This window comes from Canis lupus, chromosome 14 (assembly GCF_048164855.1).
Source record: "Canis lupus baileyi chromosome 14, mCanLup2.hap1, whole genome shotgun sequence".
NCBI classification, from domain to species: domain Eukaryota; kingdom Metazoa; phylum Chordata; class Mammalia; order Carnivora; family Canidae; genus Canis; species Canis lupus.
Window position 1 is genome coordinate 50,542,367 of NC_132851.1, and position 26,173 is coordinate 50,568,539.

Here is a 26,173-nt window from a genome sequence, read left to right on the forward strand (position 1 = left end):
TCTTTTTTACTAATACTTTTTTTTTTAAGATTTTATTTTTAACTAATCTCTACACCCAGTGTTGGACTCAAATTTACAATCCCAAGATCAAGAGTCACATGCTCTACCAGCTGAGCCAGCCAGGTGCCCACTTACCAATACTTTCTAAAAGTTATTTATTATTTATTTATTTATTTATTTATTTATTTATTATTTATTTATTTATTTATTTATTTAAATGTTTTATTTATTTATTCATGAGAGAGAGAGAGAGAGAGAGGCAGCGACACAGGTAGGGGGAGAAGCAGGCTTCATGCAGGGAGCCCGATGTGGGACTCAATCCCGGGTCTCCAGGGTCACGCCCTGGGCTGAAAGTGGCGCAAAACCGCTGAGCCACCTGGGTAGCCCTTAAAGTTTCTTTTAGATGTTCTATTAAACATCTGTTTGTTTATCTATAAATTTGGAAGTAAAACTTCTGAAAAAACGGATAATGTTTTAGTGAAACAAAATGTAGAGGTTTATTTTTTTTAAGATTTTATTTATTCATGAAAGACAGAGAGAGAGAGAGAGAGAGAGAGAGAGAGGCAGAGACACAGGTAGAGGGAGAAGAAGCAGGCTCTATGCAGGGAGCCCAACGTGGGACTCGATCCCGGGACTCCAGGATCACGCCCCTAGCTGAAGGTAGGCGCTAAACTGCTGAGCCACCCAGGGATTCCCTAGAGGTTTTATTTTATTTTATTTTATTTTATTTTATTTTATTTTATTTTATTTTATTTTTTTATTTTATTTTATTTTATTTTATTTTATTTTATTTTATTTTATTTTATTTTATTTTATTTTATTGGGAGAAAGACATTACATAAGTCCAGAGCCAATAAAATTAAAAGCTATGACTTAAAAATAAATACAATTGGTGTGGGCTGCCTGGATGGCTCACTTTGCTAGGCGTCTGCCTTCAACTCAAGTCATGATCTCAGGGTCTTGGGATCGAGCCCTGCATCAGACTCTCTGCTTGTGCACGATCTCCCTGTCAAATAAATAAATAAACTCTTAAAAAAAAAAAAAAAAAACAGTTGATGAGGGGTGCCTGGGTGGCTCATTCGGTTGAGTGTCAGACTCTTGATTTTGCCTCACTCATGATCTCCTCAGGGTTGTAAGACCGAGCCCCATGGCTGGCTTCCTGCCTAATGAAGAGTCTGCTTCGCTCCCTTTCCCTCTGCCACTTTCTCCAATCTTATGTGCTCTCCTTCTCTCTCTAAAATAAATAAATCTTTAAGAAAAATACAATTGGTGAAATTGGCTTAATAAAATTTGTCAAGTATAAAAGTGTGGTTTTCCAAAGCGAGTCTTAATTTTTATAGCTGCATATAATTTCTTCACATGAGCTGTATGTGGAATACTGTCTCAACTCCATTGGTCTTGAGATTGCTGTAATATGCTTATACTCATTCTTGTCAAAGTCATACAAACCTTTTGCCTTTGATTTCAATATAAATGTTTTCCTAGTTCAAATGTCTTTAAAGTCTTTTGTCTGATAATTTAAGCTCAAGCTGTCACCTCTGATTGATGCACTGAAAAATACCTGAGGACATTATACAGCAGTTTATGGTTCCTTTAGAAATAACAGATTGTTGAGCTAGTCAGCAATACTTATCGAGCCTCAATTTTAAGCATTTTACTAAACAGTATGGGAATTATAGAGAAATCTCAGAAGAAGCCCAAATTCTAATAACATATATTGTAAAATAGAGAAAAATCAAAGCAATACTTGAAAGGACATATTAATGGCTAAATTTGCAAGCTTCAACTGAGCCTGAATGAAGTCATGTCCCCATTTGTTAGTGTGGAAATTGGATAATTTATGAAGTTTCAGTTTACACATATATAAAATGGAGAATGTAGTAATGGTACCTGCCTTATAAGCTTGGAAGGTTCAAGTTGGATAAAATATGTATATGTTCTCAATATAGTAGGTGGCAAATAGTAATCTTTCAGTAAACATAAGCAGTTGTTTTTAATAATTTTAAAATTAAGAAATATATATTCAGAAAGTACACAGATGATACATGTACACCTTAACAATGATAAAACGAGCAACATTCTGAAGGCAAGAAATGGAACACTGCCAGCATTCAGAAAGCACCCCTACTCTCAGTGCATCTTCTGCCTCATAACCCTTTCCCTCTCCACCTTCCCTACCTTGAGTTTTAGGATAATTATTTCCTTAAATTTCTTAAATTTTTACTGCCTTAAACCATATAGTTTAGTTTTGTCTGTTTTTGAACTTTGTCAAATGTCTGTATTGCCTTCTTTCATTCCACATTGTGTTTGAGTCCATCCTTGTTGATGAGTGTTGCTCTAATTCATTCATTGTATGATATTTCACTATATAAATATCATAAATAATTTATTGGTTTATTCTACTATGATGAATATTTAAGGTATTTCCATTTTTTGATTCTTAGAAACAGTGCCACATGAACTTGGTTCACACATTTAGGATATTCTGTAGGAATGCAATCTCTGAGTCACAGGGGATGTGTAGCTTCAATTTTATTAAACAATACCAAATTGTTTGTTAACACGATTCTTCCCATTTCACTCTCTCCAACTCAGCATGGAGGTTTCTGATACTTCATATCCTCACAAATACTTGATATTGGTCAGTCTTTTAATGTTTACAATTTGGTATGTTGGTATATTGTTGCAACTCATTGCTTTTTTTTTTTTTTTTTTGCAACTCATTTCTTTTAAAAAAAAATCTCAAACTTACAGAAAAATTGCCAGTACAAATATAACCTTCTCTTTCTTGAGCCATTTGAGAATAAATTACTAACGTGATACCCTAACATTCTAGAATACTTTACTTTGTGTTTTCTACAAATGAGAACATTCTTCTTGGTATCTGTAAGGTAACAAAATCATGAAGTTTACGTGATTGCATTGTTACCATCTAATCTACAGATCCTATACAAGTTTTGCTAAGTATCTGAGTCATGTCCTTTAAGATAAAAGAATCCAACTCACCAGCGCTTGGGTGGCTCAGTTCGTTAAGCATCTGCCTTCAGCTCAGGTCATGATCTCAGGGTCCTGGGATCAAGCATCACATCGGGCTTTCTGCTCAGCAGGGAATCTGCTTCTACCTCTCCCTGTGTGCGTGCACACTCTCTCAAATAAACAAATCTTAAAAATAAAAAAACTAGAATCCAGTTCAGATTGCATGTTGCATTTGGTTACTGTGTCCTTCTGGTGTCTAATCTGGAACCATTTCTTAGTCTTTCCTTGATTCTCATGACCTTAATACTTTTAGAGGTTACAGACCAGTTATTTTGTTGAGTATCTCTCAACAATGGTTGTCTGTTGTTTCCTCACAATTAAATTCAAGTTGAGTATCCTCTAGGAATATGACAGGTGATTTTCTATTTCTTCTCATTGTATTATATTCAGTTGTAGATGATTTGGATTCATCCCGTTACTGATGGTGTTAGTTTTAAAAACTTGATTAAGGTGGTGATCACTGAGCTTCTTCTCTATACAATTACTCTTTTCTCTTTCTGTAATATTTCTGAGCCACTGAGAGTCACTTCAAGGAGATTCTGTCTTTTTGACACATCACCCTCTTTCTTCTACTACTTCCTTACCTTCTGGCATCGATTCTCCATGCTGAGTCATCCGCCAGTGGGAACGCCCTCCTCACCTATAGGTGATCACTCCTAAGTTTACTGCTTGCTCAGCTCTCTCTTCTAAATTCCATTCCTATCTATCCAATTCACTACCTGACCTTTCAGTTGGATATCTCAGCGGCATCTTAAATTGTACTTGTTCAAAATAGAATTCTGACTTTACCCATTAAATGTATTCCTCTCCCAGTCACCTTCATCTAATTCAGTTGTAGTAGCAAATTCCTCCTTCCTCAGGCTGGAAACTACCATCAGCCTTTAGCCTTTGCTCTCTTCCTCACCAAACCAAAACTGACAGCTTCAGTCTGTCAGCAGATTTTATACATTCTATTTCCAACATATACTACATGTGTTTCCGTTTTTCTCCAACTCCTCTTGGCTTGCTCTCTCTTTCTTCACTGGTTTCTCCACTTTGACTCTTTCTTCTCTCTAGTCCATTTCCACATTTTATTGATGCAGATTGGATCACAACACTTGCATGCTTAAAACCCTGCAACATCTTCTCTTTCCTTTCAAAATAAAATACAAACCAGTGAAGCTAACTATGGCTTTGCTCAGCACCTCCATTTCATGTTCCTCTTGCTGAAATGTGAAAGCAAGGGAAATGTTCCCTTCTTTCAGCGCCTGAAACATTCTCACCTCTTTTCTACCCCAGAACCTCGCCTGAACAGTTTCTTCTTATTCTTTACCCAGTTGTACTTTCCTTTTCCTCCTCTGGATGAGAAAGGGTAACAGCCTCTTACTTAGATGGGTCTTCCCTGATTACCAGTTAAGTTCATCTCACTCCATGCTTCATTATTTTCTGTTAAAGCACTCTCTTTTCTTCATAATACTTAATGTGATTTGAAGGCATTTGCTTATTTACTTATTGTCTTATTTTTCCTATTAGACTCCAAGCCCATGAGAATAGTGGCTTGTACCCAAAGTACTCACAGTGTAAGAAAGGAACAATAGTTTAGTACTTTTGCCAAAAATGAGCACAGTGCAGTTGCCTAGAAGAGGAAATGCACCCTATGTAAGGTGTACAGAAGATTAAATGCTGTTGTTGATGTAATAGAATAAAATGATTTTTAGAAGCTAATTTTTCTAAAAACTACAAAAGACCGATATAGGAAAACAGAATCAATAAGAATCTATTAAATAACTGTGATAAAATCTGCGTTAATGAATCCTCTTTAAGATGAAAATTAACTTGTCATACAAGCTAATTATAAGGGAGACCTTTGAAAGCCAGTCTCCTCCTGACTTTCGTTTTGTAAATCATTGGCTCCCGTGGAGGATATATATGTAGAGTGGAACAATGAGCTCATCAGAGATGTTCATCATTATCTTTAAGGTTTGTCAGGGGGTGTAGCTACTAGATATAGGAAAAAATAGTAATAAAGAATAGGAAGTAAGTTGCTTTCTTTCTTTCTTTTTTTTTTTAGAGAGAGAGTGCATGCATGGGGAAGGGCAAGGGCAGAGAGAGAGAGAGAGAATCTTAAAGCAGACTCCACACTGAGTGCAGAGTCCACCACTGGGCTTGATCTCACAACCTTGAGACCATGACCTGAGCTGAAATCAAGAGTCAGAAGCTTAACTGACTGAGCCACCCCAGGAACTAAATTATTCACTTTCTGAGAGATGTTTGTAACAATTATTATTATTTTTAAAATTTATTTATTCATAGAGAGAGAGAGAGAGAGGCAGAGACACAGGCTGAGGGAGAAGCAGGCTCCATGCAGGGAGCCCGACATGGGACTCGATCCTGAGTCTCTAGGATCATGCCCCGGGCTGCAGGTGGCGCTGAATCGCTGCGCCACCGGGGCTGCCCTGTTTGTAACAATTAGACACATTCAGATCTGTGGTGAGAAATCTGTTCTGATGATCTGAGATATATACATCTATTGATTTTTTAAAACATTTTTCAAAACTATTTTTTGTTAAAATTGAAATAATAGTAGCTGTTTTAGTCAGCTGTTACGTGGTAACAAATAGTCCCAAAATTTCAGTGGCTTGCAAGAACAGAGGCTCTTTGTTGCCTACATTACTCATCTTTGGCAGATTGGCATTAGATCTGGTACTGCTCCCTGTGTCTTTTTTTTTTTTAAGATTTTATTTATTTATTTTTGGGAGTACGCTCGTGAGCAGGGAGGTGAGGGATAGGGAGAGAGAGAATCTCAAGTAGACTCCCTGCAGAGCCTAGAGCCCAGCATGGGACTTATCCCACTACCCCAAGATCTTGACCTGAGCCAAAACCAAGAGTCAGACACTCAACCAACCGAGTCATTCAGGTGCCCCTCCCAGTGTCTTTTTAATCCATAATCCAGGCTGAAGGAACAGCACTATTTGGGGCATAGTGTACTCATAACAGAAGGAAAAGAGAGCCAATGAAAGCCCACATTGGCTGTTAAGATTTCTGCCCAGACAACGTGTATAGTGTCTATGCGTGTGCTGATGTCCAAGGCCAAGTCCATTGTCAATGGATTGGGGATAAATAATCATGCTACAGGATCCTGCAAATGACATGGCACCAGTGGAGATACCAGAAGATATTTTGGGGACACCTGAGGAACCTAGAAGGGGACTATTTTGGAAACATTAGTACTATGTCCTACACTGGCAAATATTGACTGAATACTATTTTAGGTGCTTTACATTTATTAACTCATTGCATCCCCACAATTATCCTATCAGATAAGTATTATTAATTCTCTTTTACAGATGAAGAAACTGAGGCCCAGGTTCACATAGCTAGTAAATAGCAGAGCCAGGCTTTAAACCCAGGCCATCCAAAACAAAAGACAAACTGTGAAATCATGTAATAAGTGCTTTTAGTGAAGCATGGAAAATGCTGTTCTTTGTATCATTCCTTCTAAGTTGCCATGAAGAGTTACTCTAAAAATTTACTCTACTTGGAGAAAAGGTCCCTGATAAAAAATATCTTTGGAAATCAGACTTTACTGAACTGTGAGTTCTTCAAGAATTGGGAATATGTCTTATTATACCTTTAAATCCTTAGCACCTTACTTGATTCCTAACATTTAGGAGAAGCTTAAGAAATGAATGACTGAAAGAATGACTATCTGTTCTCTGGAAGATTGCCTGAAAGAAATGTCCCCCATCTACTCATTTTTGAACTCCTGAGTCCTATCAGCCAGTCTGCTGGCAAGTAACATTGTTGAATAAAATCACCTTAGTTGCTTAAAGATGTCCTTCATGAAGCTGAGTTTTAATGTTTGTCCTGTTGTTGTGTTTTTTTTTTTTTAATCAAAGGATGGTAAGGGGAAGAAAAAAATCAGTTACTGCATTTAACACAGAAGTTTTGAGGGCAGTGTCTACTGTCTCATTTTAGTGCCCTCTAAATAATGCTCCATCTGAAAATTTCCTTTTAAAATTCAAGGCCAGGAAAACGTTGCTTTCCTGAGGTGTTGTAAGCCTTTTCCTTTCTATTAATGAGAATGATGGGACTAATTGTACCTCTTTTTTTTTTTCATTTTGATGGCTTAGGCCCCAAAATCTAACTTGAAGTTTAATTATGACATGCATATTTGTGCCTTTCATTTCAGTGGTCTTGAATTTCTACTCTTACTTAAGTATTCCCTGTCTGGACTTCAGAATTTCTGTAATATTGTACTGTTCTTTGGTTCTACACGTACTTGCTGAACGCTACCCCAAATTTCAATGGAAGGAGGTAAATTGTAAATAAATACTCACATGCATATATGGATTCTTACAGTCCTAGAAAGAACTCCTAGAAAGGTCTCTAAATGGGTTGTTGACACTTAGTGTGAACAATCTCTCTTCCACAGATCAAGTAGAAATACCAAATGCTGTTTCTCTGTTGTTCCTGTAGGATAAATATGCTCTTTAAAATGTTTGGATTATGCATGTGTAGCTTTCTGAAAATGAGTGGCCTGCTTTTGTGTTCTTTCAGTTTGCTAAAATAGTGCTTTTGCCTGAAAGTCTTGTGGCTCTTACAGAAAATCCTGTAAATAAATTGATGTCTTTTCTAATTCTTTCGAAGGAAAGAACAAAGATCATCCAGCTCTTGCCTTCTTGGGTAAAGGTGGACCTTGTTTGTATTCTGTTACTCTCGAGAAAGGACATTTTGGGGAGTTGTAATCATTTCAGCTCAGTTGGCAATTATTTTATTAGTGTTTTGTAGAAGATGATAAATCTCTGTGTAAGTCTCACAACTTGTCTACTTGATATTTGTTTTAGGGGAAAATTATACCTTATCTTTATGGCCGGCTATCACCTGTGTGATATGTCAACATGGAGAAAGAAGAATGTATATCACAAGGTGACAGCAAACTGCCACATCCATCAGGGTGATGTCACTGAGCTGGCACCACTATCAGTCAATTCTTTAAGGTTTCTGTCTGAATTCTAATTTTGCATTTGGATGGAAGGTGGAGAACTATTCCCAGGACAGAGCCTAGCGCACAACTTCTTTGTCAGCATTGTTACTTGAAGTCCGGAGAGATGCAAGCTTATGCTCTCAGTCCTCTGAACCTGTAAATGCTCTTTTCTCTTTTTTTCCCCAGCTGGCAAAAATTGGATTCTTTCTTCGTATTCAATCCAAAATCATTTTCTCTGTGGAACACTTCCCACCTCCCTTATGCAGAAGTAGTTACATGTTGTATGTGCTGTGAGAGCAGTTATTACTCTTTTTTTTTTAAAGAGTAGTTATTACTCTATAATGTTGCAGTAGCTCATCCCCCTCAGGAAGGTAGTTGCCCTTAAAGTCCTGGTTATAGGGGCACCTTGGTTGCTCAGTCAGTTGAGCATCTGACTCTCAATTTTGACTCAGGTCGTGATCTGTGGCTTGTGATGTGGATCTCTACATCCAACTCCTCACTCAGTAGGGAGTCTGCTTGAGATTCTCTCTCTCCCTCTGCCCCCCTCCCATCTCACACTCTGTCTAAAATAAATAAATAAATCTAAAAAAAAAAAAAAGTCCTGGTTTAAAGTTATCATGAAAAGGAAGAAAAAGTTTTCGTTAGTATCCACAGAGGAGAAAAAAGTTCTGGCACTTAACTTCTGTATCACTAGTACATTTTCTCCTGTTTCTTGAGGGGGGGTCTCTAGGAAAGCTATGCAAAATCTTTCTAGCCATGGTCACATTGTGCAAATATAGTCATCACCAGTGCTATAACTAGTCCCAGGAGCCTCTTCTTCAGCCTGCTAGGTACAGTACTATGTAGTACCTGGCCTTTATCCTTGATTTTAAAAATATTAAAAATAACTTTTATTGGAATTATGCTTTCTATAAAAATTAATGCCTATTTATTATAGAAAATCTAGCAAAAACAGCCGTACTAGAGAACTCACCTAGCTAAGTCACTCTCATTCTTTGATATTTCAACCATCCCATATTTTGAATAGTGAAAGATTTCATACTGTTTTTCTAGCTGCTTTTTAAAGCAAGCTGCTTACAAAGTTCATGTTAACATGAACAGATTCTAGAGAAGACAGGTGCTGCATGGCAGATAATTAGTACATCAGGTAAAAGTGACTGCACTGAATCCATGTTTGAATTCTGCTTTTGTCCATTGTCAGCTATGTGACTTTGGGCAAGCTGCTTAAACCTTGGAGACCTCAGTTTCTTCATCAGTAAAATGAGGACAGTTATACCTGCCTTTCTCAAGCATCATAAAAATAAAATGATTTGATATGCATACGTGTACCTGTTACACAGCATGGGTTTTAGTGTGTTCACCTCTGCTTACCCATCTTACTTCACGCTCAGTACTTTCTGCCCCATGTGCTCCTGCCCTTAGAACCTCCTGCACTTTGTAAAATAGACCAGAATACATGTGAATATTTCTTTAGCCTTTATCCTGAAGATGTGCACTAGAGCAGGAGGAAGACATAGAGGGCTCCAGACGAAGGCTCTGTCTGGGGGGTCTGGATAGGGTTAAGAAAACCACAGAGATATTCCTCGTCCTAAATAAGATCTGTAGTTTTAAAAAAAAATCCATTAATGTCTGTAAGGAAAATAATTAGCTGAAAAATCTTCATTATCCCTGGTAATTGTAATAATTAGTTCTCGGTCTTTGGATTTGTAGGGGTAACTCAGCGGGAGATGTTTGTTTTTATAGGAAGATAACAATAAAGTGATTCTGTCAGGAACGACTAAAATAACATTTTGTTTGTGCATAAATTTACATGTTTTGGCAATGTGTAAAATTAGGAGGGACTGTGGAAAGAAAAAAAAAAACGTATCTTCTGGCATTTGGAGATTAGAAAAAAGAGTCACACAGATTGATATAGTTTGGGGCCTGATATTGTTACATATGCCCACCAGACTCTTCATACTTCTGGCAAATGAAATTTCTTCCTTTTTAAGATCTTAACACCTGTTTTGTGTTTTGGCACATCTCTACTTATTATTCTTTTAGCTGCTGTTAACCACAGCCTAACCAGAATAGGTGAGGCTACAAATAACTTACTTTATTGAAAAGCACAAATTTGGGTCAGAAGTGTGTAGGTTTAATTTTAATTTTTAAGCTTGGATTTTTAAATTGTATATATTCTGAATTGTATGAATAGTAAATATTGTAAATCTGTAAGTATTGCTCGCTGCAACAAAGATCTTTGCTGCATGTAACTTTTTCCCATATGTTAAGATTACTTCCTAAAGATAAAATCATATATTTTTTTAAATTTATATTTGAGAGAGAGAGTGCACACATGTGTGCGCACACCAGCAGGGGGCAGGGAGGGGCAGAATGAGAAGGAGTAGCAGACTCCCCACTGAGCAGGGAGCCCAATGTGGGGCTTGATCCCAGGACCCTGAGATCATGACCTGAGCTGAAGGCAGACGCTTAACCTACCGAGCCACCCAAGCACCCCAAGATAAAGTCATATTAAGTGGGAAAAACTAGGTTAAAGGAAATAAGTATTTTCTGGCTTAGAATGGAAACCGCCTTTCAATCTGTATTAATTTACATTTCCATTAGCAATACATCAGTCTTTTCAGTCTCCATTTGAATTCTTTGCTTGCTAATTTAATAAGCAAAACATTAAGTCTCATTTTGTTTTATTTCTGTGATTATAAGGTAAGCATTTTTCTGTGTATGTTAATTCATATTTCCTTTTGAAAAAATTATTAATGTTGTTTAATCTTATATCATGAGGTAACACTGTTTCTATATAGATGGGATAGCATTCTTTAATGTTAAAGTCATTCCCTAGGCATCTAGTCCTGATATCCTGGGATTATGTTAGTACAACCTTTGTGCTGATTGTATCCTACTCAGACAGAGTGTAGCTAGGAGCATGGGCTGAGGGAGCAGCTTGGCCTGGGCTTAAACTCAGGTTCTGCTGCTTACTAGCCATGTGTCCTTGGATTTGTGTGTGCTTACTTAACTCTCAGGGCTTTAGTTTCCTCACCTTTAAATGGGGATGATAGGGATCCCTGGGTGACGCAGCGATTTAGCGCCTGCCTTTGGCCCAGGGCGTGATCCTGGAGACCCGGGATCGAATCCCATGTCAGGCTTCTGGTGCATGGAGCCTGTTTCTCCCTCTGCCTATGTCTCTGCCTCTCTCTCTCTCTGTGTGACTATCATAAATAAATAAAAATAAAAAAAAATAATAAATGGGGATGATAATAAGAGCATTTGCCCACTTAGTAGTTGCATGAATTAAATGAGTCAGTCCACATAGCACCTGGCATATTGTGAGCACTCAATAAGTGTGAGCTGTTAGCTGTCCTTTGGAATATAAGCTCCAGGACAGCAGGGATTTGGGTTGTGTTTGCTGCTCTGTTGCTGCTCAGCAAATGGTAGCCTCTCAGTGGATATTCTTGAAATGACTGGCCTCGGAAACATTTCTGAATGCAGTAATACATAAAGTAAGTTGAAGTGGTGGCAGTTGGTGATTTCCATTTTCCCAGGCGGTTTGAGGCAAAGATATGGGTCAGACCAAATGTAGCAGAATGTGATATAATTTTAACTAAATTTAATTCACACCGTGAAACAAGAGCTTCTCAGGCATCTGAAGAATGGCCAGAAACTGCCATTTGGGTCAAGACATTCCAACTGCCTAACTTGTGTTCTCTTTCCTCCCACTTTGAGAGACCAGCCCTGCCCCAGGGTTCTCACGGGGTCTGTCTTTGAGAGTAAACAAATGGAGTGCATTTGACCCAAATCACAATATTAGCTCCTGTTCAGAACTTAACCTGACCAGTAATTTATGGGAACCTCTTAGGCTGATTTATCTTTGTCTGAGGAATTCTCTATAACAGTTTTGGAAAGACTTTTTTTTTTTAAGACTTTATTCACTTATTCATGAGAGCCACAGAGAGAGAGAGAGAGAGAGAGAGAGAGAGAGAGGGAGAGGCAAAGACACAGGCAGAGGGAGAAGCAGGCTCCATGCAGGGAGCCCAATGTGGGACTCGATCCCAGGATTCCGGGATCATGCTCCAAGCCAAAGGCAGACGCTTAACCACTGAACCACTTGGGCATCCCTGGATAGACTTATTGAGGTCTAATTTACATGCAGTAAACATCACCCTTTGTGAGGTGCAGTTTGGGCCCATGTATCACCACGTTGACAATACCACAGAGTATTAAGACATTTGCATCACTCTGAAGAATTCCCTCACATCCCTTCCTCCTGTTCTGAGCCCCTGGCAACCACCCATCTGAGATACGTCCCAATAGTTCTGCCTTCTCCCAAGTGTCATATGAATGGGATCATATAGGATTTAGCCTTTGTACTTCTTTTACTCAGCATAAAGCTTTTGAGATTCATCCTTGTTGTTGTGCATAGCAGGAGTTCGTTCCTTTTTATTTTTGAGTGTATAATTGTTCAAACAATTTAAAAATTATCTTCTTTACACCCTAAAAGTAATGTCTGGCTCTTCCTGCCTGTTTTTTTATGGAAGCTTCATGAGGGTCAAAATGCCCATGAGATGATACCCTCAAAGAACTTCTATAACTCAGAAAACCTAACAGGAAGATACCGTGGATGTGTAACTTGAGGAGGACACAGTGCAGTGTTTTTGGATTATACAGATTTTTTTCTTTCCCATCATGTTAAAAAAATAAACGTTCAAAAGTTCTTTGGTCCCAAGAGAAAATGTCCTGCAACATAAATTTTAAAAGTGCATCATAAAAATAAAGTGTGTGGCAATCAAATCAGATAAAAATTTCTAGTAATTAACATAAAGGGATTTCTGTATGTTCAAAGAAAAGATTGATTTATTTACTCATCTCCTTTGGAACTGATAAAGACCAAGCATCAATTTAACATTAAAAAAATGACATTTGGGCAGCCCCGGTGGCCCAGCGGTTTAGCGCCACCTTTGGCCTGGTGTTTGATCCTGGAGTCCCGGGGCGAGTCCCACATCGGGCTTCCTGCATAGAGCCTGCTCCTCCCTCTGCCTGTGTCTCTGCCTCTCTCTCTCTCTCTCTCTCTCTCTGTCTGTGTCTCTCATGAATAAGTAAAATCTTTAAAAAAAAATTTTTTTTTTAAATAGTAAACCGTGTTGTAAACAGATGTGCTGTTATCTAGGCTTTGTTGTACTATTTCTAGAGAATAGAGTAGATTTAGCATAATTCCTAGGGATCTTAGGATTTTCAGAATGGTAAATGAGCATTGGCTTCAGCTTAAAGTCACCAGCTACATTAGCCTCTGACAAGAGAGTCGGTCTCTCTTTTGAAGCTTTGAAGCCAGACATTGACTTCTCTCCAGCTAGAAGGGTCCTAATTGGCATCTTCCAATAGGAGGCTGTTTTGTCTACACTGAAAACCTGTCGTTTAGTGTAGCCACCTTGATTAATTATCTCAGCTAAATCTTCTGAGTAACTTGCTGCAGCTTCTTTGTCAGCACTTGGCTGCTTCACCTTATACTTTCATTTTTTTTAAATACATTTTATGTATCTTTTTTTTTTAAATTTTTATTTATTTATGATAGTCACACACACATAGAGAGAGAGAGGCAGAGACACAGGCAGAGGGAGAAGCAGGCTCCATGCACCGGGAGCCTGATGTGGGATTCGATCCAGGGTCTCCAGGATCACGCCCTGAGCCAAAGGCAGGTGCTAAACTGCTGCGCCACCCAGGGATCCCTTACTTTCATTTTTTTAATTTAAATTCAACCTGTCAACACATAGTATGTCATTAGTTTCAGATATAGTTTTCAATAATTCATCAGTTGTATATAACACCCCAACGCTCATCACATCATATGCTTTACTTAATGCCCCTCACCAAATTACCCTATCCCTCACTCTCCCCTTCAGCAACCCTCAGTTTGTTTCCCAGAGTTAAGAGTCTCTCATTATTTATTTTCCTCTCTGATTTTTCCCCATTCAGTTTCCCCTCTTCCCTTATGGTCCCTTGTTCTATTTATTTTTTTATATAATATTTATTTATTCATGATAAACACTCACACACAGAGAGAGAGAGAGGCAGAGGGAGAAGCAGGCTCCATGCAGGGAGCCCGATGTGGGACTCCATCCCAGGACCCCATCCTGGGACTCCAGGATCACGCCCTGGGCTGAAGGCAGGTGCTGAACCACTGAGCCACCCAGGGATCCCCCCCTTGTTCTATTTTTTGTAGTGTTTTTTATGTTACAGAGATGGATTCTTACCTTAAACCTTATGAATCAACCTCTGCTAACTTCAAACTTTCTTCTGTGTGTTCCTTACCTCTGTCAGCCTTAATAAAACACAAGAGTCAGGACCCTTGCTCTGGATTAGACTTTGGTTTAAGGGAATGTTGTGACTGGCTTGATCTATCCACACCATTCAGAACTTTCTCCATGTTCTGCTGTTTTGCTTCCTTACCATTTGTGTGTGTTCACTGGGGTAGCACTTTTAATTTCCTTCAAGAACGTTTCCTTTATATTCACATCTTGGCCAGCTGGTCCAAGAGGCCTTATGTTTCAGCCTGTTGGTATTTGGCATGCCTTCCTTAATCATTTGTAGCTTTTGATTTAAAGTAAGAGACATGTGACTCTTCCTTTCTCTTGAACACTTACAGGCCTTTGTAGGCTTATTAATTGGCCTCACTTCAATATTGTGTCTCAGGGAATAGGGAGGCTGCAGGAGAGGGAGAGAGTTAGAGGAACAACTGGTTGGTGGAGCAATCAGAACACACACAACATTTATCTATTAAGTTCGCCATCTTATATGGACACAGTTCATGGCTCCCTGAAGCAATTACAATAGTAAGATCAAAGATCACTGATCCCAGGTCACCATAACTAATATAATAACAATGAAAAAGTTTGAATTACCAAAATGTGACAGACATGAAGTGTTGGATAACTGGCACTGATAGTCTTGCTCGACCCAGGGTTGCCACAAACTGTCTATTTGTAAAAAATACAGTATCTGTGAAGCATAGTAAAGCAAAGTGCAATGAAACAAGATATGCCTGTACTCTCAAAATTAAATGATCATTGGGTATCTGTCTCAAAGCTTTAATTTCCATAGTTGGTGAACAGGTGTATAGGTTCATGACCCCTTTCTAGGCTTATCTTTTCATCCATGAACCCTAGATTTTTCTCGAAAAATATAGGAAATTAATAGCCATTTATTCTCCAGCTATCGAGGTACAGTTTATTTCCTAAGATGTGCTTATAAACAGTTACCTTTGAGAAGCTGAAATAAAGCAATAGATGAGTTTACTCATCTGTAATTCAGACAACCAGTAGAAGTATGTATCTGGTGAGCTGCCATACTGCCAAGAATTGAATGAGTTCAGTCTATAATACTCAGGTTTTGTTTGTACTTTCACTGAGCAGCAGAGCAAAAACCCCTCCTTTTCCCCTATTCTCCTTCCTCTGTCCTCCATAATGGAATAACCTCCTGAGGCCAACATCACAAACATAGAGGACCCTTCACTTCTTGGCTTGTCACTCCTATCTATCACATGGTTTCTGATTTGAGTGAAATAATAGTTCCTGGTGGAATCCAATTAGCCATGAAGAGTGAGGCTCTTTGTAGCACTATGCATGTGCTGTTGCTCTGTTGGGAGTGGTGATCATGAATCACTGGTAGTGGGAATGCTAATTGGAAGGTCCAGGAAACATCACATTCTTTTTTTTTTTTTTTTTTTTTCTGTGCTTACTATTTAAAGTAAGAAAGGCTTAGATTTGAGACTCATCCTGGATACTTGTGGGATACAAGGACACTGATTTTCTCAGATCAGGCAATTTGTGAGAGGGGGTGGTAGGTGTAGGTAATAGGAAGGGGTTAGATGGATTAAGTGGGGCCAGGTTTAGTGGGGAGATCTTGAATGACAGGGAGTCATTGAATGTTTTGTAGGAAGGAAGTAACTTAATGCAAGTAGAATTTCCTGAACTAAGCAGGTAATAATGTTTAGTACATAGCAGAGGCTGACTAACTCGATAGTAGGATATTGCAGCAAGTCAGGCATGAATAGATGAAAGCCTGGATTAGGATGGGGACAGAGAGAACAGATTAAAGAGACATTTAAGGAAAGAAAAAAAGATTTTTAAAAAACCAACTAGGCATGGAAAATAATGGAGAATGACTAAGTGAAATGACCGGTGTTAGTCTTAGTAGAACTGTGTTATCATTGCAGCAGGTGAGAAATAGATATTTGATTTGCTTTGAAGATTTATTAAAGAGAGGGAAAAAATTACATGGAGAGTTAGAAGCAACAAGGAAGATACAGTCACTGAAGATACTAAAGAAACAGAAAATTTTAAATTGTGTCTACATAGCATTGTATATTAGGGGGCTGCAGATGGGACAGGGTTGAGTGTCAAGAAATGTAGGTATTGAGCAAAGACTTTTATTTGGGAGTCAGAGGTCATTGTTGAATTTCAGAAATTCAATTTGAGAAGATTGACAACATCAGGAATTATTTGGGGGAGGTTAAGGAGAGAACAGTGCTGAGATGATGGAAAATAAAAGGTATAGACCGCTTGCCTCTGAAATTTAACAGTGAAAGGAAGATGAGAAATGAAAAGTAATAGTAGCAGCAACCTTTCAGATTACCAAAACTTGTCGTTTGGTAAGAAGTATTTCCTGTACAGAGGAATAGTAGAAAATTATAAGATCCAGGAGGGGGTTAGGGGAAGATTTCAACCCTTCAGCCCGACTCTGTGGATAAAGCATCTGTGGAGATGTTCCCGGTGAGCTCATGGCTTTAAATTTCCTTCTTTAATAGCTCCAACCACATAGTGTTGGGCAGGTATTTTGCACCTGTGTGTTCCCAGAAGTTCTGCTGGAACTTAGAAGGCAGAGGAAGTCAGGAGGTGAAGGAGCAAAGTTCCTGTTCTCCTCTTACTAGTGCATGAATGTAAAGAAGAAAGGGAAGGAGGTAATTTATACCCTTTTTTTCCCACCAACCTTATACCATAATTTCATATCCTGCCCAAACTGGAATTTGGGTTTCTTGGCCCAGAGTTCAGATATTCCTAATACTCTGTGCTGTCAGATTGGAGGCCTTGGAGAAGGAAAAGAAGAAGAGTATCACAGTGTGGGTCCTGCTGTCTGCTGGGAGCTGCCCAAAGTGGAGTCCCAGCTACTCTTGCCAACTGCTGTTGAGAATGGGCTGAGAATACGCTGCGCAGAGTGACTGGGTTGTGTCTGCATGCAGAATGGAAGCTGCCCAGGTAGAAACCTAATTCTGCCTGGCCCAAACCAGCAGCATAGTTACTCCCAGGCAGAAACTTTCTTAGTGATTCAGCTGTAGTTTCTCTGTTACAGTCTGTTCTCAAGTGGCAGGTCATAGGCATTATGACTTGCAGAAGTAAGTGAATCCTGGAGATGTGGTCTTGACACCTGGACTGAGAGCTTGAACTACAAGCAACTGACTCTTAGAACTTGCTTATTAGGGTGGACTCCCACAGACGGCAGGTGCTGTGCAACATCCTACTTGTGGCCATGGCAAATGGAAAAAGTCTATTTGTCAACTTGTTCAGAGTAATTTACCTGGACATACTTACTCGGGGCCCACTGAAGGATCCCATTGTTCTTCCCTCTTCCTCTTCTTTATCAGTCCCCAGGGTGTCATACCAAACATATATTGCTTCATTATTGCTCATTTTGTTGTTGTAACTGAAAAAAGAGACCCAGATATAGTTACTCTTGATTCACAAACAAATTGTTAACATTTCAAGTGTTCTGCAGAGTTCCACCTGAGGATACAAGAAAGGAAATGAATAGACATGGGACTAAGTTTCCAAGCCTGAGTGTTCATAGGACAAGTTGTAGATTGCTACCTCAACAGTAAATGGGCTTCCATAGAGCTAGTTTAATTGAACTAGGAATCATAAAATTTATTGGAGTTTCACTGGGCTTCTTTTGCCTAAATGGGAAGGAATTTAAGAGAGGAAAACCAGATTTTGGACCTGGAACCATGCATACAAAATACAGTCAATAGGCATTATTCATGGATTGTATATGTATCAGTTTGCTTGCTAGCTAAAATTTATTTGTAAGCCTAAAATCAATAGTTGGAGCATGTTAGTGGCCATTTGCTGACATGCACAGATCAGTGAAAAATTTTAGTTGCCCAGGATGCATGTTCCCAGCTGAAGTCAGACAAGGCTATATGCTGCCTTCTTTTTTCAGCTCTTGTACTGTTAACAAATATCCTTGTCATGGTCAATTCAATACCATGGTTTGTTTTTGTATTTTTGTGGTCCTTTGTTGTTGGTGGTGGTGGTTGTGCTGTTAAAGATGGCCCCCACACATAGTGTCAACGTGCTGTTGAGTGTTCCCTGCGCGCAAGAAGACTGTGAAGTCCTTTACAGAGAAAAATGTGTTAGGTAAGCCTCAGTCACAAGTTATAGTGCTGTTGACCATGAGTTCAATCTTTTTTTTTTCTTTTTTTTTTATTTTATTTATGATAGTCACACACAGAGAGAGAGAGAGAGAGAGAGAGAGAGAGAGGAGAGAGACAGAGACATAGGCAGAGGGAGAAGCAGGCTCCATGCACCGGGAGCCCGATGTGGGATTCGATCCCAGGTCTCCAGGATCGCGCCCTAGGCCAAAGGCAGGCACTAAACCACTGCCCATCCAGGGATCCTGACCATGAGTTCAATCTTAACAGATCTATAATATATATATTAAATAAGATGTCTTTAAGTAGAAGCTCACATGAAATAAGATTATGTGCATATATTGATTGCTTGATCACAATGTGACCAGAGGCTCTCAGGAACCTAACCCTGTATTTCTCCTAGGAGCAGTGGTTCCATGGTTGCTAATTCAGTATCCACGGCAACTTAGTAGAGCATACCTACATAAATAACGAGAATTGACTGTACACAAAGGGAGTGCTTCCTTTAGAGTAACATATATTTCGCTAATAATGTTGGGTTAATGGTGAATATCAAATGACATTCCAATTGACTAAAGAGAATTATAGCATCATGAGATTTGAGCTGAGCTCCCAAGGCCTACGCAGCACAGGTACTGGCATCACTGGTTGCTGCCCAGGTCCTGGAGCCCTGTGATAGAAGGTGTCTTCTTTAAGAGAAAGGATGAGCTCATTTCAGCATTTGGTCAGTTGTGAGAGGCCCTTTAGAAAGTTTTCTTCAATGATTTCATTTCAGTGTAGTTCTCACTTGCCACCTAAAGGAGGTAAGAGTTGAGAGAAAGAAACATTTCTTAAGGAGTGTCTTTTTTTCCCTTTCTTGCTCTTTTGCTACTTTCTGCCTTTACTGTTTTCTTAGGGAAATCCATGTTGATAATTATTTTTGTTTCTAGCCACCCAGAAAATGGCATTCTGTATTTTACCTGGCCACCCTAAATTGAAGTAAATAGGTCCAGAATCAAGAATTGTGCATGAGAAATTACTAAAAGTTAGCTCTCGGCTGGAGCACGAACTTTGTAAAATTTGAGTCATTTAGGGAGTCATGAGGGACAAAGCTGCAGAGGAGGGCAGAGACCAAGTTATAAAGGACCTTTCATGGTAATACTTAACCACACTGTGGTAATTATTTGGTGGTTTTTTATATTTCTATCAACTGGGGCAAGATGTGCCTTTTCTTTCCTTCCCAAGTCTTTAACACCGTGATTTACAAGCTGTAAATGAAGATTTTTTTCCCCAATGGTTGTTTGCTTATTTATAAATGTTGAATATATGAGTATTTTGAATACCATAAAACATATAGAAAAGTGACATTTTTAAAGGATGAGACAAAGATAAAATATTAAAATTTTTATTTTATTAATAGTACAAAAATTCCTTTTGCTCAATGAGAGTGCATTCATTGAATATATGTCATTACTTTTTGCCTTGTTTTGTCTTGATTTAACACTGTGATATAGACATTTGATGGTATGGTTATAAGTTCATTTATTTTCATAATGTAAGTAGTTAAAAAAGATAATCCATAAAGAGATGTTTCTCCAAATAGAAGAATGACATTGTTAGTTCCACTTGGTAAATCATAATATATGTTTTTCAATTATATCCACCAGCTGTGCCAAAATTTTTGTTTTAATTCGGCTAATGTTTTATTTCCCAATGTTATTCAGTTATTTTTGTTAATTATTATTAAGGTATTACGTTTTTATATTTCTAGCAAGGAGTTTAAGACTCATTAAAATTCATTTGGAAGATTTAGAAAAAATCTGTTTTCAAGCTTTTAAACTATGCAGTTAGGAAGGTTCTTACTGACTACTTGTTCTTTCAGCATTCACATATTCAAATACTAGTGCTAGTAATCATTGTTCGAGACTAGAACAATAAGTACACAACAGACAAAAAATTCCTGCCTTCATTCAGTGGAAAAAGGAGATCAGCAATAAATTGATAAACAAGTAGTTAAAATGTTAGATGGTGAGAAGCATTAAAGAGAAAAAATAAAGGAAGGAAGGGGAATAATGGGGGAGTGCTGGGAATAGTTGCTATTTTAGATAGGGAGGGCAGAGAAAGCCTTGTGGAAAAGTGATGGTTAAGTAAAAACTTGAAGGAAGCAAGGGAAGGTATCTGGGGACATACTCCAGGCAAAGGGAATAGCCAGTGGAAAGCCCTGAGACGAAGTGTCCCTGACCTCTGAGGCACAGCATCATAGGGTCTTGAGTAGATAGAGTAAGTAAACACAAGAGCAGTAGGAAATGATGTCGGTAGGTAATGATAAAAATCATGTAATGACTTGTAGGCATTGTAGGGAATTTGGCTTTTATGCTGAGACATACAGGAAATCATTACATGACTTTGGGTGAATGAGTGGTATGATTTGACTTTGGTGTTAATAAGGTGATTGGCTGCTGGGGGCGTAGTACTGGAGTTGGGCAAGGGAGGTCATCTGGGAAGCTGTAGCCCTGATTTGGGTTGAGAAGATTTTGGTTGAGACTAACATGGTAGTATAGACAGTACGAAGTGATTGTATTCTTGAGGTATTTGGAAGGTAGATCAAACAAAATTAAAAAAAAAAATTTGCTGACATTAATTGTGGGAAGTGTGAGAAAGAGAATTCAGGGATGACTTCTCTAGGTGATGCTTTCATCATATTCAACAACAACAAAATCACCTCATAAAAACCTCTCCAAATACCCATTTTCAAAATATTATTTCTATAGAATAATTTCCTTGAAAAGTAATTATCACTTATTGTTAAAGCATCAACTTTATCAGAAAAATAAATAACAACTGGTTATGGGCAGAATTGCTATTTAGGAATTATTTTTGAAAAAATATTAAACCTGGTTTTTTTTAACATCAAAAATATCTCTTCTGAAGTGGACAGCTGATAGCTGGCATCACTGAAGCAGTCATGATATTTTAGAACACTTGTCTATTTTAAAAGAAAAAAATGTCAGGCAACTTAAAATTTGGTGCAGTGGTAAGCAAATAACCACTGTGCCTCTGGTATAAAAAGTTTTCTTCATCGTTCCCCATGTTATTATAGCATTTTTATAATGATTCTACTAAATTAACTATGCCACTGACATTCTTGGTGCTCTTTTAGATTTAACTTCTTTGCAGTAATGATTTGCCTATGAGTGAGGCAATGAGTGCATTTCTTTCATGTGTGGTATTAACTTTTCCAGGACTCCTTTCTTCACTCAATCAGTGCATATGTGCTCTATAAAACAGTTTTTATTAAAGAAGTCATTTATTAGAACATGTATTTCTTCCACAGTACTCCTTTAGTGGTTCACTAAAAAAAAATAGTTCTTTATGTATTTCATTACTGAGACAGAAACCTCTGTACTTTCATTGAATAGTATGGTAAATTTTGCATGTTGAATAATTTTTGAATATTTACTTCCTCAAATATCCACCAACATTTTCTTCACCTGTTGACTAAGGAATGTATTTGTTTGCCACATTTTATCTGTGCACTACTTAATTATCAATAAATTACTAATGCAAGTGATTGATTTTGCTGTATTATTTAAATCAGTTTTTACAGTGGCAGAACAGATATTTCACAGATGATGTGTGGCTTTTTATCTTTTGTATGAAAATACTTAATACTATGTATTGTATTGAGTATCCCAGTGACAACATCAGTGAAAAATATTTATTTATGTTTACATTCTGGAGACTTAATGTAATTTTATTATTTTTTTATTTCAAGTTTTTATTTAAATTGTAGTTGGTTAGCATATAGAGTAATATTAGTTTCAGGTGTAGAATTTAGTGATTCATCACTTACCTATAACACCCAGGGCTCATCACAAGTGCGCCCTTTAATCTCCATCACCCATTTAGCCCATCGCCTGCCCACCTCCCTCTAGCAACCCTCATTTTGTTCTCGATAGTTAAGAGTCTTATGGTTTGCTTCCCTCTCTTTTTCCCCCTTCCCCTATGTTCATCTGTTTTGTTTCTTAAATTCCACATGAGTGAAATCATATGGTATTTGTCTTTCTCTTTGACTTATTTCACTTAGCTTAATATTTCTAACGCCATCCATGTTGTTGCAAATGGCAAGATTTCATTCTGTTTGATGGCTGAGTCATTTATATTTATGTGTGTGCGCACGCACGTGTGTGTGCACACATACACACCACCTCATGCATTCATCAGTAAATGGGACATTTGGGGTTTTTCCCTTAATTTAGCTGTTGTTGGTAATGCTGCTATAAACATTGGGATACACGTGCCCCTTCAAATCAGTATTTTTGTATCCTTTGGGTAAATACCTAGTAGTGCAAAAGCTGGGTCATAGGGCTGGAGACTTCATTTTAAGATGTCTTTCTAATCACACTGGCTTATCATGTTGTTAATTGACCTTTTAAGGCAGAGTATGCACTAAGAATATAGTTCACTGCTAATAATAGTGGATGTAAATCAGTATTTTAGAAATCATTTCTTTTGATTCACATCTTGGGACTGATGATGTCTTGTCAGATCTTTAGGTCAACATTGTTTTGACCTCATAATGGTGCTGATAAAGAGCTCATGTTTGAGATTCCTGGAACTTTGCAATGTCCCCCTCTTTATTTCTGTTACTCTGAGTTGTCTCTGTAAAAAAATAAAAGCAAAACTCTCATGAACAAAATAGACCTGTGCTTGTCTTTCGGAACAACAATAGAGTAATTAAGGAGACATATTAATCTGTCTGAAATCAACATTGTGGGAAGAAGACTCTTAGGTAATAGAGTTGAGAATGACCAGCTTTGGCTGTTGAGCCTACTGAAGGATTTATTAGTATTACTTGTCTTTTTCAAAGAATCAACTTTTTGCATTTGATGACTTTTTACTTTAAAGTTTGTTGATTTCTGCTCTTATTTTTTATTTACTTCCTCATTCTTTGGATTTATCTGTTCTTTCTCTAATTCCTTGAGATAGACACATAAATGATTGCTTTCTAAACTTTTAAAATATAACTTTAGATGCATTTCACCGTTTTTTATCATTTCACTATTACGTTAAGTCAAAAATTTTTTCTAATTACCATTGTGATTTCTTCTTTGATCCAATGGTTATTTAGATGTGTACTGCTTAATTGTCAAATACTTAAGGACTCTGGTTATCACTTATATGTTGATTTGTAGCTTAATTGAAGACATACCGTGCTGTCAGTTAATTGGTGAGAGTGCTATGACAATTCAGTTGGGGGTGATAGTCTTCTCAACAAATGTTACTGGAATGAGTGGGAGAAAAGTTAACCTTCTTGCCTTTGGATTACACCACAAACAAAAGTTAATCTGAGATCATAAAGCTAAAACTACAAAACTTCTGAAGAATATTTTTTAGGCTTTTAAGTAGACTTTAAGCAAAGATTGTTAAAGGACACTGAAAGCACTAAGGGTAAAGAAAAAGTGAGAAATCAGAATTCATCAACATTAAACTATTCGGATTATCAAAAAGACAAATTGTAAAGGAAAACCACAGAAGGGAGAAAATATATGTAATACGTATATCTGACAAAGAACTGGTATCAGAATATAAAAAGAGCTGCTGTACATCAGTAATTAAAAAACTATAATTTGGGCAGCCCGGGTGGCTCAGCGGTTTAGTGCCACCTTCAGCCTGGGGCGTGATCCTGGAGACCAGGATCAAGTCCTATGTCAGGTTCCCTGTGGGGAACCTGCTTCTCCCTCTGCCTGTGTCTCTACCTTTCTCTCTGTGTCTCTCATTAATAAATAAATAAAATCTTAAAAAAAAAACAACTACAATTTAAGAAATGGACAAAATACTTAGAACAGATGTTGCATAAAAGAAGATATTTAAAAAGCTACCATTATTAGTCACCAGGGAGTTACAAATCAAAACTTCACACTAGAATGGCTCAAATTGAAAGTCTGCCAACATCGAAGGTTGATGAGGCTGTGTAAACTGGAACTCCTATGTATTACTGATAGGAGTATAAAATGATACGGCCATTTTGGAAAAATATTTACTATTTTCTTATAAAGTTAAACATTCGTCAATTCTGTAACCTAGCAGTTCCACTCCTAGGTGTTTATCCAAGAAAAATGGAAATACATGTTTATAAAAAGGTTTGTACAAGAATATTTATAGCAGTGTTATTTATAATGACCCTAAAATGGAAACTACCAAAGGGCCACTCATAGGGGAATATATTATAAGTTGTAGTATTTTCGTATAAAAGAGTACATTTTGTATGAGTCCATTTGTATGAAGTTTAGAACTAATCTATGGTAAAGAAATGAGAACAGTGTCTTGGGGTTGTGGCAACTGACAAAAAGGGGCATGAAGGAACTTCCTGGAGTGATAGTACGGCTCTATAGGAGCATTTTACTTTAAAAAAGTTATTATTTTTGCGATTTCCTTTGAATCTATATTATGTCAGAATAGTAAGTTCAAAAAAGTACTCTATGGTTTCTATTTGTTGAAATTTCTTGAAACTTACTTTATGACCCACTTTTGATTAATTTCTATAAATGTTTCATGTGTACCTTAAAAGAATATGTAGTCACAGTTGTTAGGTGCAGTCTTCTACATAGGTTATGAAGGCTGAGTTTAATTGTGTTACTCAAATCTTTTGTCTTCTTGTTCTTTGTCTTTTTTTTTTTTTTCTCTTCTGTGACTTACTGAGAACTATATGTTAAAATATTTTATAGTCTTTATAATTTCAAACACACACATCGCAGTTATTTTAAAGACCATATCCTATGACTCCTCACCTCTGGGTCCTGTTTCATTGTCCATTTCTTTCTTGAACCTATGCCCTGGTGTGCCTGGTTATTGTTGATTGAATGTGGGACATTTTGTATAAGAATCAGATACTGTAGATGGTGGTATCTTTCTCTGTGGGGTTTACTTTTGCTTCTGTTAGGCAGTTAGAGCAGGGCAAACGTCCTTCATCCAATGGAGGACCGAACAGATTTGATACTCAGCTCTGGCACTTTTTTGGTTTGCTCACTTTATGTGCCTCTAAGCAGCTGCTTTCTGCTTGACTTCTCAGCAGTTTTGCCCTGTGTCTCTTACAGATAAGTAGATGTCTTTTTTCTTCTTCATTTTTTTTTTCTTTTTTTAAAGAGAGAGAGGAAGAGGAGGGGAGGGGCCAAGGGAGAAAGAGAATCTTAAGCAGGCTCCACCCCCCAGCATGGAGCCCAACACGGAGCTGATCTCACAACTCTGAGACCATGACCTGAGCCAAAATCAAGAGTTGAATGACCAACCAACCGACTGAAACACTCAGGTGCCCCAAGATCAGTAGATGTCTTGAAAGGAAAAGCAGCATAGTGATTTGCCTCAGTTTTGTTTCTCTTTTCCTCAAGATATTGGCCTCTCATGTCCTGGTTACCTTGGTAGTACTCCAGTGCCTTCAGACAGGTTTTTAAATACCCAGCTTTCCTAGTTCAGTGGAAAGTTGGTCTGGTACAAACCAGCCCCTTGTAGCCAGAGCTGGGAATCCTTCTCTAAGCCCATACAGTCAACTCCTTGTCAGGGCCAGATACCCATTGTCACCCTGAGATTTGAAAAGATTTCTTTCTGTATCATTGCCCCAGAACATTGTCTTCTTGAGCTATGCAAAAGGCATATTTGAATCTGGGGCTGTCTCCTGGACATTTACACATCCATTCTATTTAAAATCTGCAGTCGCTGTGTGATGGTTTTCACTCTGGCATGTTTGTAAGAGATCCAGCGTGCCCAACCCACAGGGAGCC

General features: G+C 38.0%; 1 protein-coding gene and 1 pseudogene across 14 annotated transcripts in view; one reads left to right on the forward strand and one right to left on the reverse strand.

The window, feature by feature from the left end:
- LOC140604113 (peroxiredoxin-1-like) overlaps positions 1 to 3,152 on the reverse strand; it is a 66,105-nt pseudogene extending 62,953 nt beyond the window's left edge.
- The window catches only part of LOC140604105 (bifunctional phosphoribosylaminoimidazole carboxylase/phosphoribosylaminoimidazole succinocarboxamide synthetase), a 386,988-nt gene that overhangs the window by 113,492 nt on the left and 247,323 nt on the right, over positions 1 to 26,173 (forward strand). The window lies entirely within an intron of this gene.